General features: G+C 41.1%; 1 protein-coding gene across 1 annotated transcript in view; it reads right to left on the bottom strand.

Annotated features, from left to right (window-relative positions):
• LOC138755486 (peroxidasin homolog) overlaps window positions 1-14,139 on the bottom strand; it is a 545,492-nt gene that overhangs the window by 519,540 nt on the left and 11,813 nt on the right. The gene's annotated exons all lie outside the window — the stretch shown is intronic.

Raw genomic sequence — 14,139 nt, 5'->3', positions numbered from 1 at the left:
CCCACTCCCCCTCCCTGCCGCAGGCCGATCCGCGACTCAAGGTGACGGGGCCGCTGATCCGCTGAGATGCCACCCTGGAGCGAGAGCCGATGCTCCCGCACTGTCGTTGTCCAACCCGATCGCCCGCAAACCCAGCCCTCCCGCACACAGGCAGTAAGTATTATGAACTTTAATCTCAGGATAAAACGATCTTCCAATAGTTTCATGTCACAGTGATAAATATATTCCTGGTTAAAAATGGTCCTGCACCTGGATACAAGTTCATTAGGCATAAAACTTGAAAAGTGTGTAAATCAAAGGATATCTGTACCAATGGATAAAGGGCATGGCAAATAACCCCGCTAGAGTTCATGCCCACAATCAGTCACCCATTTGATTGTTTCAGGAATCATATTATTCTCCCACATTCTCAATAGCCCTCAGATTTTACTATTCGACAGCACACTAGCAACATTTGACAAATCCTCTTTAGAGAAATATTATTTATTGAATATTTTATTTCTCATTTGTTAATGCTTCTGGAAAGAGTTTATCCAAAACTATTATTAAACATTTATTTTAATAAGAAAAAGTTTAACATTACATATCTTGAAAGGAGAGAAAACATGCAGATGTTGTTGAAAATTTTCAATAAATATTTAGTTCGGCCCTCGACTTAGTCCAAGTTTTTAATTTTGGCCCTCCGTGAATTTGAGTTTGACACCCCTGCTTTAAGCCTTCCCTAGTTGTGCCAGCCACATCTACTCACCCCCACACCCCTCCTGTGTTGCACTGTTGTCTCTCTCCACCCTCGCCTGCCTGAATCACACTGCCATCTCTCTCCCTCCCCTCGCCCACCCGAGTCATGCTGCCTTTGATCCACCCCTTGCCTGCCCAAGCCATGCAGCCATCTCCCCCTTTGCCCACCCAAGTCACACTGCCATCTCTCTCCTCCCCTTGCCCAACTGAGTCGCACTGCCTTTGCTCTCTTGCTCTCTCTCCCTGAGCCCCCTCCCTGTATCAGCGCCAGGAGAACGGCCCCTCCTCTATTCCCCTGCGCTGGTGCTGGTACATGTACAGTGGTTTCAGCTGCATGAGGGATTATGGGTAGCAATGAAGGCCATTTAGTCACTGCCGGGCCAACTGAAAACGCTGTGATACTGGAATAGGTGATTCAGAGGCACTTATAAAGTAGCGGAATGTGATGGGAAACACGGACGTTGAGCGAGGGTCACATCAGGTCGTGTTTGGTGCCAAACTCCATCTTTGATAAGCAGATATCATCTATCAAAAAATGTGCCAATTTTTGGAGGTTGGCGGTTCTTGGAATTCCAGATAAGATTATGCACCTGTATAAAATCTCCCTTAATCTTTTATGCTCCAAGGAATCAAGTCCTAACCAGCTTAACCTTTCCCTGTGATTCAGTTCCTAAAATTCAGGTGACACCTTAGCAAATTGTCTCTGCACTCTTTCTATCTTATTGATATCTTCTTCTGTAGTTAGGTGACCAAACCTCTACACATCACTCCATATTTGGTCTCACCAATGTCTTGTACAACTCTATCATAACATCCCAATTCCTATACTTAATACTTTGATTTATGAAGGTTGATATGCCAAAAGCTCTCTTTACAACCCCATCCACCTTTGATGCCACTTTCAAGGAATTATGTATCTATATTGTTCTACTCTGTTCTACTGCACTCCTCAGCACCCTACCATTTACCATGTATATCCTTTCTTCATTTGTCCTTCCAAAATGCAACACCTTACACTTGTCAGCATTAAATTCCATCTGCCATTTTGCAGCCCATTTGTGACCTGGTCGAGATCATTTTGCAACCTTTGAAAACCTTCTTCACTGTCCACAACACCTCTAATCTTAGTGTCATCTGCAAACTTGCTGATCCAATTTATCACATTATCATCCAAATCATTGATATAGATGACAAACAACAATGGTACCAGCACCGATCCATAAGGCTCACCACTAGTAGGCATCTAATCTGAGAAGCAATCATCCACGCTTCTCTCTGGCTTCTCCCATCCAGCCATTGTCAAATCCAGTCCACTAGTTCTTCATTCATGCCTAGTATCTGAATCTTCATGACTAAACTCTAATAAAGGACATTAACAAAGGCCTTACTAAAGTCTATCTAGACAACATCCACAGCCTTTTCTTCATCAACTTTCCTTGCACCCTCATCCAAAACTACAAGATTGGTTAAAAATGACCTACCATACACAAAGCCATGTTGACTATCCCTAATCAGTCCATGCTATTCAATTAATTGTATATCTGATCTTTTAGAACACCCTCCAATAATGTACCTACTACTGACGTCAGGCTCACTTGTCTTTAATTTCCAAGGTTACTTCAGGAGCATTTTTTTTTTAAATAACAGAACAATGTGAGCTACCCTTCAATCCACTAGCACCACACCTATGGCTAAAGATCTTTTAAATAATTCTTCCACCGCCCCTGCAATTTCTACACTAGCCTTCCTCAAGTTCTGAGTGAATATCTTGTCAGGCCCTGAGGATTTATCAAGCCTTATTTGCTTTAAGACAGTAAGCACATCTTCCTCTTTAATCTGTATAGGTTCCATGACCTCGGTGCTTGTTTTCCTTACTTCTCACAGCTGTGTGGCCAATTATTGAGTGAATACTGATGAAAAAAAAATATTGTTTCCCCCCTAGCTGCTCCGAACCCCTTTTTGTTTCATATAAAGTCATCTGCTCAGATATTCAAGGGGACCAATTTTGCCCCTTACTATCATTTTGTTCTTAATATACCTGTAGAAACCCTTAGGAATTTCCCTCACATTGTCTGCCAAAGCAGCCTCATGTCATCTTTTAGCCTTCCTGATTTCTTTCTTGCATTTTTATACTCCTCAAATACCTCATTTGCTCCATGTTGACCATACCTCTTCTTCCAAACCAGATCCCCATATCACTTGAAAACCAAGGTTCCCTATGCCTGATAACTTTGCCTTTAATCCTGACAGGAATATACAAACTCTGTACTCTCAAAATATCACCTTTGAAGTTCTTCCACTAGATCCTTTCTCATTTCCTCAAGATTAGTCTTTCTCCAATTTAGAATCTCAGCCCAAGGCTCAGACATATCCTTCTCCATAATTAAATTGAAACTAATGGCATTATGATTACTGGATCCAAAATGTTCACCTACACATACTTCTGCCTCCTGTCCTCTGTCGTTACCTAATAGGAGATCCAGTATTGCTTTCTCTAGTTGTTACCTATATATATTGATTTAGAAAACTTTCCTGAACACATTTGACAAACTCCAAGTCATCTAGCCTTTTAACAGAATGGGAGTTCCAGTCAATAAGTGGAAAATCAAAATCTCCTACTATCACAGCCTTGCATATCCTACAAATGTCTGCTATCTCTCTACATATTTGTTTCTCAAATTCTTGTTGACTATTTTCCGGTCTATAATACAACCCCTTAAATGTGGTCATATCTTTCCAGTTCCTCAGCTACACCCATATGTCCTCAGTAGATGAGCCCTCTAATTTGTCCTGCCTGAGCATAACTGTGATATTTTTCCTTAGGAGCAATGCCACTCCTCCCCCTTTCATGCCACCCACACCCCCTCCTCATTCTATCACATCTAAAGCCACAGAAGCCCATTCTGCAACCAAGTTTCACTAATGGCCACAATTTCATAATTCCATATGCCAATCCACGCACTAAGTTCATCTGCCTTTCCTACAAAACTCCTTGCATTGAAATAGATGCACCTGAGAACATTTCCACCATATACAACCCATTGACTTCTAATGGTGCATGCAATTTTCACATCATCTTTTCCCTCCTCCACTCCTCTATCTGCTCTGGTACTCTGGTTCCCATCCCCCTGTAAATCTAGTTTAAACTCACCGGAGCAGCACCAGTAAACATTCCTGCAAGGATATCATCCCCCCTCCAGTTTAGATGCCAGCCATCCTGTCAGAATAGGTTGCGCATCCCTGAAAGAGAGCCCAATTATCCAGAAACCTGAAGCTTTCCCTTCTGCACCATGTCTTTCACTACGTGTTAAGCTTCATTAACCTCCTATTTCTAACCTCATTAGCATGTGTCATGGGTATCAATCCTGAGATCACTACCCTGGAGGTTCTGTCCTTCAACCTAACTCTCTGAACTCTCCTTGCAGGACCTCCTCACCCTTCCTACCCACGTCATTGGTCCTTATTTGGACCAGGACATTTTGGTTGCTCACCCTCCCTCCTGAGAATGCTGTGAACTCGATTTGAGATATCTCAGATTCTAGCACCAGGAAGGCAACATACCATCCAGATACTCAATCTTTTCCACAGAACCATTTATCTGTCCCCCTAACTATGGAATATCTTATCAATACAGTTCACGTCTTCTCCTCCCTTCCCTCCTTAGCCACAGGACCAGAATGTGTGCCAGAAACCTGATTGCTGTGGCTTGTCCCTGGTAGGTCTTCTCCCCTCAACAGTATCCAAAATAGTACTTTTGTTGATGAGGGAATAGCCACAAGGATGCCCTGCACTGCCTTCCTGTTGCCTTTTCCTCTCCTGACTGTCACCCATCTACTCTCATCCTGCTATCTATATGTGACAGTGTCCCTGTTACTCCAGCCTATCACCCCCTCTGCCTCCCAAATGATCTGGATTTCATCAAATTCCAGCTCCAATTCCTTAACTCAGCTCATCTGGAGCTGCTTCTGGATGCACCTCACAGATGAAGTAGTCATAGATACTGCTGGCTTTCACGGTGACCCTCATTCTGTAAGAGGAGCATTCTGCTGCCTTGGCTACCATTCCCACTCTTTATGATGAGGGGAAAAAAATGTTATCTAAAACCTGCCCTTATCTCTGCCTACCTGCTGAATCCTTTTTGTTCCTCAAATAGGGTGGCCCTTGCTTACTTCAACTCCTGCATCACCACCTCTTCATGACAAGGACCCTTGAGCCAAAGCCTTGCCACTCTAACTCAGCCCACTCCAATGGTGACCACTCTCTTGATGACCACTCCACTACACAGTCCCTCACTTCTATTGTGACTTTGATTGCCCTTCGTCTGTTGACCTTGATTGCCCAATCATCTGCTACCTGCTGAGTCTCTCATTTTCAACCCTTTTGTCTTGAACTTGAACTCAAATTAGAATTTGAACTTTGCTTTCATTATTTTGATCATGTGGGTCATTCTTAAAACCTTGTTTAGTTCCAAGTAGGCCACATCAAACATCCAGTCTTTTTTAAATCAACTTCATCCTGTGAATCTTCCAATTTCAGCTGAAATGAAAATGGATCAACTTTGTATAATAATCCCAAATGAACTTGGGACTGATAACACTGGATATCAATTTATTTTCAAAAATGTTTGTTTCCTGAAAAAAAATGGGGATTATGATAGAAAACTTCAAGATGAACAGAAATATAATTTAAGATTTGCTATAACAAGAAAGAAGTTGGAGAAACATTAAATTAAATTTTATTGAATTTAGCATGTTTAATCACATAATCAAGCTCTCAGGTTGATAATTTTAAATTCTATCTAGAGCTCACAGGCTTTCTTAATTAGTTCAGTCATCTTTGAGCCCTAAGCATACACTTGCCACAATGTAACAGAAGGTATTGCAAAGACATCTCTGTTTCTTTGAATCTTCCTGAAGACAATAAATGCTATTGTTAAGTACACTCATTTTGCTATTGCCTGAAGGATATGTGCATCAACATACATTCAAACTACATCAATATAATGCCAAGGATCTGTATCTGTGAACTGCTGTTATTGCCTGTCTGCATCTATCCTGACTAAGTATGCACAGCCTAAGACAACATTTGCATAGCGCCTGCACTGACTGCATGCCCAGGCATGCATGAACTGACTAAAATGGCTTGCTTTGTGAGCAATATACTTGTAGACTTAAAATAGGACAGGAAATCACCAAAATAGTTATATATTTTTAAAAATCTGTTATAGGAAAATTGTAAAGTGATTTTCATGAGAAGCAGCTCAAAATCCATAAAATCCACCCAAATGTGTTCAGGAAGAAAAAATCTTCATTGTGCAATGTAACTCAATACTGAAAGGCTGCCAATTCATGAAAGCTAAATTCCATTATTTGCACCCGGACAAAAGTCCAAATAATCCGCAGGATCCATTAGTAAACAAACACATTCATTACCTAAATGATGAATGTACCCAGCCAGTGCATAACCCAGAGCAGAAATCCTTGCATACCAGTCAGTTCTTCCAAAATGTAGATGACCCCCTCACATATTCAATAATATTTTCACTCATATAATGCGTGCATGCAATATAACACAATATATACATTATATTACATATTATATGTGTGGGTGTACTGTAGTAGCCCTGTCCTGCACCTTAATAAAATGTTCTATAAAAATCACAAAAAAAACAAAGTGACACATATGCAGATAACATTATTAGCCTGTATACTTGCTTTAGATCCAGCCTAATCAATATAAAAGGCCCTTGCATTTAGTACTACCTTTGAGATCTAGAGTTTTCACAATGCGAGGAGTCAATGCAAATCATACACTGCTAATTTCAAACTAAAGGTTGTTACCAGAGCAGAAGAAACTGGCCACAGAGCAGCAGGAAGAGAGTTTGAGGTTGGCCAATAATCCATTCACGAATGGAGGAAAGAGAAAGACAAGCTTGAGAGGATGAATCCACGAAACCCGGGTTTAGTAACCATTGCTGTCTGTCAGGAGTTTGTACATTCTCCCTGTGTCTGAGTCAGTTTCCTCCAGGTGCTCTGGTTTCCTCCAACCCTCCAGGAATGTACAGCGATTTGTTGGTTAATTGGTGTATATTTAGCTTTTTTTTTACTTTAACATGTTGTCCATCTTTTTTACTTGTTATTTAAGATGTGATATGGTTATTTTAAATTAAAGTGATTTAAAAAAAACGATTTAATTTAGAACCAGTGGCTGGTCAATAAAGTTCACATTTATATTCAACATGTAAAAAAAACTTCTTGTATACCAATAAAGTGAGTTATCTGGTTTGTAAAAAGCATATGAAACATGTGTGTTATATGCATAAAAATATGGTAGTATTTACATATACAGTTTTGTAATTTTATGTACATAATCATGCAATTAAAATTTAGGAAATTAATTATCATTTAGAGCTTATCACTATTAAATCCCCATGACTTACATATTTGTCTAGAAAATATTATTTTTGGATCAGTGCTCTTGGATCAGGATTTATGTAGTCTATGAGTTAGAAATATTCTGCAATAGAATTCTACCTTTGTCTCATACATGCATTAATTTGGAATCTATTGCACAGCACAGAAGGATGGCATGGTTGGCATAGCAGGTAGTGCAATGCCTTTACACTGCAAGCGATCAGGACTGGACTGGGTTTCGAGTCCTGTGAGGTCTGTGAGGAGATTGTACATTCTTCTCATGTCTGCATGTGTTTTCTCCGGGGACTCCAGTTTCCTCCCAGCATTCAAAATGTATTGGAATGTAGATTCATGGGGTGTAAATTGGGCTAAAATTGGCTAAAATGGCCTGGTACTCTGCTATATGTCTAAATTTAAATTTAAAAATTTATTGTCAGGAACTGAGTTGAGGATGGATAACTTGTATACAGATGCAAATAGAGCACTGAGAATTGTACAAGTTAAATGAGAAACGAGATGTTTGAAAAAAAGTTTTGCAAGAACATTAAGCATGGGGAAGTTGTGAGTGCAGTAGAGGAGTGCAGAGGTTGTGAGTGAGGAAACATCCTCACAAGCGTTGCTTGCCATGAATGAACCTGTAAAGAAAGAAAATACTCAGAAAGATAGAGAGATAGGTAAAAGAGATTTCTAGATGTAGGAAACAAGAGGGAGGAGAAATGATTGATGGAGGTTTATAGGGCTTGTGGAATCAGGAGTAAACGAGAGCTGAGAATAGAGACATCATTGGTGTCTGCAAGCAGATTTGTTTGTGGATTAAAGACTTGAGCAGCATAGAAGGAAAGAAGGAAGGAAGATCAAAAATCATGAGACATCTGTTCCAGACAGACAATAGCCGGACAATGAAAAAATGGAAGACATGAACAAATGGAGTTCCATGCCCCTAGTCAGAGAGGGGAACACATTTAGTCTAATATATATATTGGATATACAGTGCAGACCAAAAATTAAGAACCATTCCAACAGGCATAACTCCACATTCAATGAGAACTCAGAAAAATTACCAAACTATTCTTCCACATTCCTTAAGTTCTTCTTAATTATAGTAAAAGGAAGCCAATGTAAAAACAGGATAGAAGGGCAAGTTACTTGTCAGCAGCTTCAGCCTTGACCTGGATGAGCAGCCCCTGGAAGAAGAATTTAAGTACGGGCAGATCACGGAGATTCGAGTCATTAAGGACCATGCAGCAGAGACATCATGCGATTCTGGAGTCATCCACTTTCATTTTTTTTCATATTTTATTCATTTTTAAGAAAATAAAGAATATGAGACTCAATTAATATATTAACAATAATACGGTGAATATAAAATTATAGAAAAACATTCATAAGGTCCAAAGAAAAAGAAGGGAGAGTCCCTCTTTTCCCAGCACCCCCTTCCCAGATTTGAAAGAAAGGGGACAGACAGCAGGGAATAGAGGGAGATAAAAAGATAGAAAATAGAAAAGAAAATGCAACAGTAGCAAGGTTGGACATCTCAGAGTTACATTTTTTAAAAGTATTACATTTCTAATAAGGAGTATACTAATTGACAAATATCAAAATAAACTATACAATCTGGGCATTTAAGTAATCTAAGTTAAGTGCCAAATTTTGATGAAAATACTATATCTATTCCTAACACTATAAGTAATCTTCTCAACGGGAATACAACTTTGCACTTCCATGTTCCAATGATAGTCGGATATCTATGTTACTGCTGTAAATTTCCTGGCTATTGACAATGCAATTTTAATAAATTTAGATTTACTTCTAGAGAATTTTATATTTATAACTCCAAAGTTCCCTAGAAGAAACATTTTGGGTCTAAGAGAGGTTCTCCCCACATTTTTTGTCAACTCTTCCCCCCACTATTCTAATTTTGTGCATAACCAGGTGGAATGTAAAAAGATACCAACTTCTATATAAACCTAAAGCACCTATCAGAAAATTCTGATTTATTTTTATATATCTTTTTAGGTGTGGGATACAATTGGTGTAGAAAATTATAACGTACCAGTCTATATCTAGAATTATTTAAGGTAGCCATACCATCTACACATAGATCTGACCAGCATTATGGATTGATTATAATGTCCAAATCTGATTCCCATCTCTCTCTCAATCTATGTAGTCAAGATTTTGGGCTTTGATCTTGGATCAGAGCATATATATTAAAGATAAATTTGGTTGCATTCCCCTTTTGAAATTGAATTTCCATGTCATAGCACATTGGTAGGACTAGTGATGGCTCCCACATTTCCCTCAAAAACGATCGCAATCGGAGCCGAACTAACCTCACAGCTTGAAAAAAAAATTCACTTGACATTAAATTAGAATAATAATTGCCCATGTTTCAGGTAACTCCTTCCCTTCTCTCTTTCCATTTCTTCTTTACCTTCCCCTATTGACTTTTCTCTCCAACTTTCCCTCTCAAATTGCGTGCCGCTGTCTCCCAGCCCCAAGCAGTCAGAAGAATCCCAACGTCATTAAGGAGAGCAGCCTCCCGGCAGCAGGGTGTTCCTCAGGCTCCTGGCAGTAGCAGGGACCTCCGTCTCCCGGGCAGGAGGGAACCTCAGGCTCCCAACAGGAGCAGGGCCTTGGTGGGAAGGTGTTCATAATCGGCGGGAGCCAGCAGTTTTTTGGTGAGAATTAAACATTATTTTAATGCTTTAAAAAAACTTTAACTTGTTGTTTGTTGTTGTTTAAACACTGTTACAAATGACTTGCTGTTGCTACTGGGCTGGTTTTAAAAAATGACCGGTTCTCAAAATAACATTTATCTGTCCTAGGCCCAGTCCTGACCATTTTGGATAATCGAAGTTGTACTGTATTTATTTTGAAGTCCCTCAAAAGGCAATAATTACCTCTGTTGATCAAAACAATCTTCAATTCACCTGATATCAGGTAGCCAAGTTCTATTACCCAAAGTTATGGGTATTAAACTGTTTTGAGATAGAGGCATCTTTGAGGATAATCAGTGTCATGACTTTTGACAACCTGGAGAACACCAAGGACACACTGCAGGCCATGAACAGCTGCCAGATCTGGGTGGACCATGCTGAGAAGAAGAAGGTGGGAGACTGAGAAGAGTGCCTATGGCATCAGTAGTACGACCAGGAAGGTATGACAAATACTCAGGTAGGTCCTGGAGGCAGGACAGTTATGGCAGCTACGGCAGTGGAGGATGGAGCGATAGGCATGGATGAGGCAGTGGTGGTAGCTAATAGCAACAAGCAGTTTGATACGGAGCGCCACCACCACTGTGATGCTACTCCCAAGGCTGAGGCAGTCAGAGCTATGGAGACACTCTTACCGGGACTATTGACTGAGGACACTAAGCAAATTTTGTGCTGGATATTAAAAATATTCAGGGCACATCCAAAGCAATGGAAGAGATAGTCCCAGCAGGTGTGAGATAGGTGGATATCAGATAGGGCCGTGAGCCCAGGTGACAGAGAGGCCATCAAAAACAATGAGAAGGAAACACCTTTCAGTTGATCCTGAACAACTGCCACCTTATATTGCATTGGCATCTTTTGATGGAGCAAGTTCAGCCTCAGCACTCTATGTGGCCTTAAACAAACAAGCCCTGAGAATTAAACAAGCCGATTCACCAACAGAATGGAAACCTATGAGGGAAGAGCAAGTTGAAGTGTAAGGAGTACATAAAGTTGAAGGGCAACTGAGCACAACCCTGCTAAGACCCACAGATAATGCCGGGGAAACTGAGCAAGAGTCAATGCCTCAAGAACGAGCTCCAAAACTACTCTGCAGAGAGTTAAAGCAAAATGTCTGACCCCTTTCAGGTAAATTAAAAGTGTAGTAGTAGTAGTTTATTTATATAGCACATTTAACACAACACACATTGATTGAAAGCGCTGAACACGCAATAAGGAATAAATTGGTTACTATCTAAATGACGACAGGCAGCCAAATTATACCAGTGCGGCCATCTTTTTACATAGACTATCCAACTTAGAAAATTAATTATTTAAACCTTAACCCGTTCCTCCCGATCACAGCAATGAGCAACTTCCCAATTTCAAATGAACAATAGTGCTAAAAATGGCAGATTTCAAAGAACAAGCAGTGAACACAAATAAGCCCAGTCACAATTCCATATAACATTTAGATGTTACAAAAAGTCCAAGCACAGCCATCTTAGGGATGGTTAACTGGTGTTGTCAGGACTTAAATGCTACCGTCTGCCAGCTTTAAAGGGGAAACTACTAACCTAGTCATAGTTTATTAAGGTGGAAGAGAAACAGTTTGCCCCTGACCTCAGACGATCTGAATGCCATGAGGCCTCGTGCCTCAGGTTGACATCGACCATGACCAACACATCCTTCAGGATTTCTTGGGGCTAACACTACTCCACCGCTCTGGTTGTATCAGGACACCACCTCCGTCTCTGCAACATTGCACCATTTCCACGACCATCAAAGCAGGCACCACTGGAAGGCTGAGGCCACAATGCCACGCTACCCCGAAGCTCAGTCTCTTCAGTAGGCCTCACTCCATGACTGTTGAGCTGCAATCTTTGCGACTTTGTCTCTGTGACCCGCTCATTGTTTGGCAACCCAGGTTGCATTCCAGACTCATTGCATTTCACCAAAAAATCTTGTCGAATCCAGGTTTGTGGTTGTCGCGTCTCCTTGTTACAGCAGTCCTGCGATCCAGAGTGGCCGTGGTTGTGACTGGAGTCACATCATCACCTTATTAAAAAGGAGAAGAAAGTATAGAGAAAAATCTGAGTCCGACAGTGATGCCAAACAGACTATAAGTGGCATGGTAAGCCTGAAACCTCTGAAGAAACAGACCACAGCCAAATTGAGAGAGATGACTCGCTGCCAAGTCCATATAAAGTATTGTTTGTGGATAGATCATCTTTTATTGACCAAAGGACAGGGGTGAGAAGGACCTGATGTGCAATCGTGGAACAAGCAGACCCCTGGGATTACTGGATTGTTGAAAAAAAAGCACTTAACTCAGGCAACAGTACACAGCAAGCTAAACTCTTAACATTGGCAGAGACATGCAGACTGTGCAAAGGGCAGTCAATGTCTATATTGATTCTATGTATGCCTGAGGGGGTTAGTTCATAACTGGAGTAAGATTTGGGCTAGAAGAGGGTTCCTCACTACAGGAGAAATCCCTGTTAGAAACATGCATGATCCTAGAGATTTGCTTGAGGCCATGAAACTACCATCTACATTGGCAGTGATAAAATATGCAGCACACGTGAGGCATTGATCCAGTGTCCATTGGTAATGATCATGTTGGCAAAGCCACAAAAACAGAGGCAGAGAGCTTTGAAAACTGCCAGGAGTACTAGCCTCCGGCAAATCAAGCAGTGTTTTTAATAGTAAAAGAGGTTTGATTGAAGCACAAATGCCACAATAGTTAGTGAGAAACAAGATTGGGAAAATTGTGGCACCAAACTCAATACAGGAAATATGCGGAGCAGTTGATGGAGTGAGCCACTTTGCAAGGGAGAGATGATGAATAAAATTCTGATCCATTGATTTATACCAAAATTGACTGAACATGTGAATACAATCTCAAAATGCCAAATTTGCCAGGAAACAAATATAAAGAAAGGAATTCTTAGCACAGCAAGCTCTATGCCACCACTGGACAGTCCATTTGTTCACCTAGTAATCAATTACACAATGTGGTGGTACACCACCAGCCTACTGCAAGGGGAAACACCTGTACCTACAGGAGTGTACCGCCAGCCTACTGCAAGGGGCAACCTCTGTATCTGCAGGAATGTAAGGGGACAGGACAACATCTGGCTGGCTGTCAATCAGTTGGCCTGAAGGGATCAAGCCCCACCCGGTCGGGTGTCAATCACCCTCCGGGATATAAGCCTGCGCCAGCCTCCCGAAGCTCACTCAGAGTTACTGCAGCTACAACTAGCCTGGCTCTGTGGAAGTCTTTGTGGATTAAAGCCTGTTGTACAATCTTTACCTTGTGTGTGTCTGATTCTGGCTAACAGCGCACCACACATAGGCATGGTTGAATAAGCAGAAGGAAAGCGTTACTGCCTAGTAATATTTGTTCTCAATGTAGGTTGAATCATTTCCCATTGCACATGCAGATGACATACACAGTAGAAAAAGTGCTTGCAAAAGAAATCTTTCCAAGGTTTGGAGGGTGTCAGACTTTGAGTAGTGATAATGGGTCTCATTGTACAAATGAACTTGCAGACACACTGTGTAAAATTATGGGAATTAAACAAAATGATCTTCTGTGTAACAACCATCATCAGTTGGCATAGTAGAAAATTGCAATGGTAGCCTGAAAGCTAAACTGGCTAAAGTCTGCAGACAAACAGTTTTGAACTGGGTACAATGCTTACTATTAGCACTCATGGCCATGAGAAGCAGTAGAAAAAAATTTAAAACACACAGATATGCTGGAGGAACTCAGTCACTTCCGCGGCATCCATAGATGTATTAATGACATTTCGGACCTAAGCCCTTCTTCAAGGTATAAGCAAAAAGCAGACAGGCATTTGAATTAAAGACTGGGGAGAGGAAAGGGGAAGAATGTGAGGAGGTTGGTGACAAGACCATAAACATTTCCACAGGACATACCTGCAGGAGATGTAATGAGACACAAGCATTTAGGAAAAAAATTAAAGAAATGGAGATGCAGCTAGATGATCTGAGGCTAATCAGAGAGAGCGAGGAATTTATTGATTCAACACTCAGGGAAGTGCTTACCCCTGGATTGGGGGTGTCAGGAAAGTGGACTACTGTCAGGAGTGGGGCAAAAGTTGCTAGCTCTGTGGAGAGCACCCCAGTGATCTTAGCAACAAATATACAGTATTGGATGAAGTAGGGGGAGATAACCTGCCAGAGGTAGCGCCAAAGGAGACAGTGGTACGGAAGGAGAAGAAGGGGAACAAGGTGGTCATTGGGGACTCCATCGTTAGGGGAAC

The sequence above is a fragment of the Narcine bancroftii genome, chromosome 2 (genome assembly GCF_036971445.1).
Source record: "Narcine bancroftii isolate sNarBan1 chromosome 2, sNarBan1.hap1, whole genome shotgun sequence".
NCBI classification, from domain to species: Eukaryota; Metazoa; Chordata; class Chondrichthyes; order Torpediniformes; family Narcinidae; genus Narcine; species Narcine bancroftii.
The sequence above is the reverse complement of the archived record's forward strand: the minus strand, read 5'-3'. Positions and strand labels throughout refer to the sequence as shown.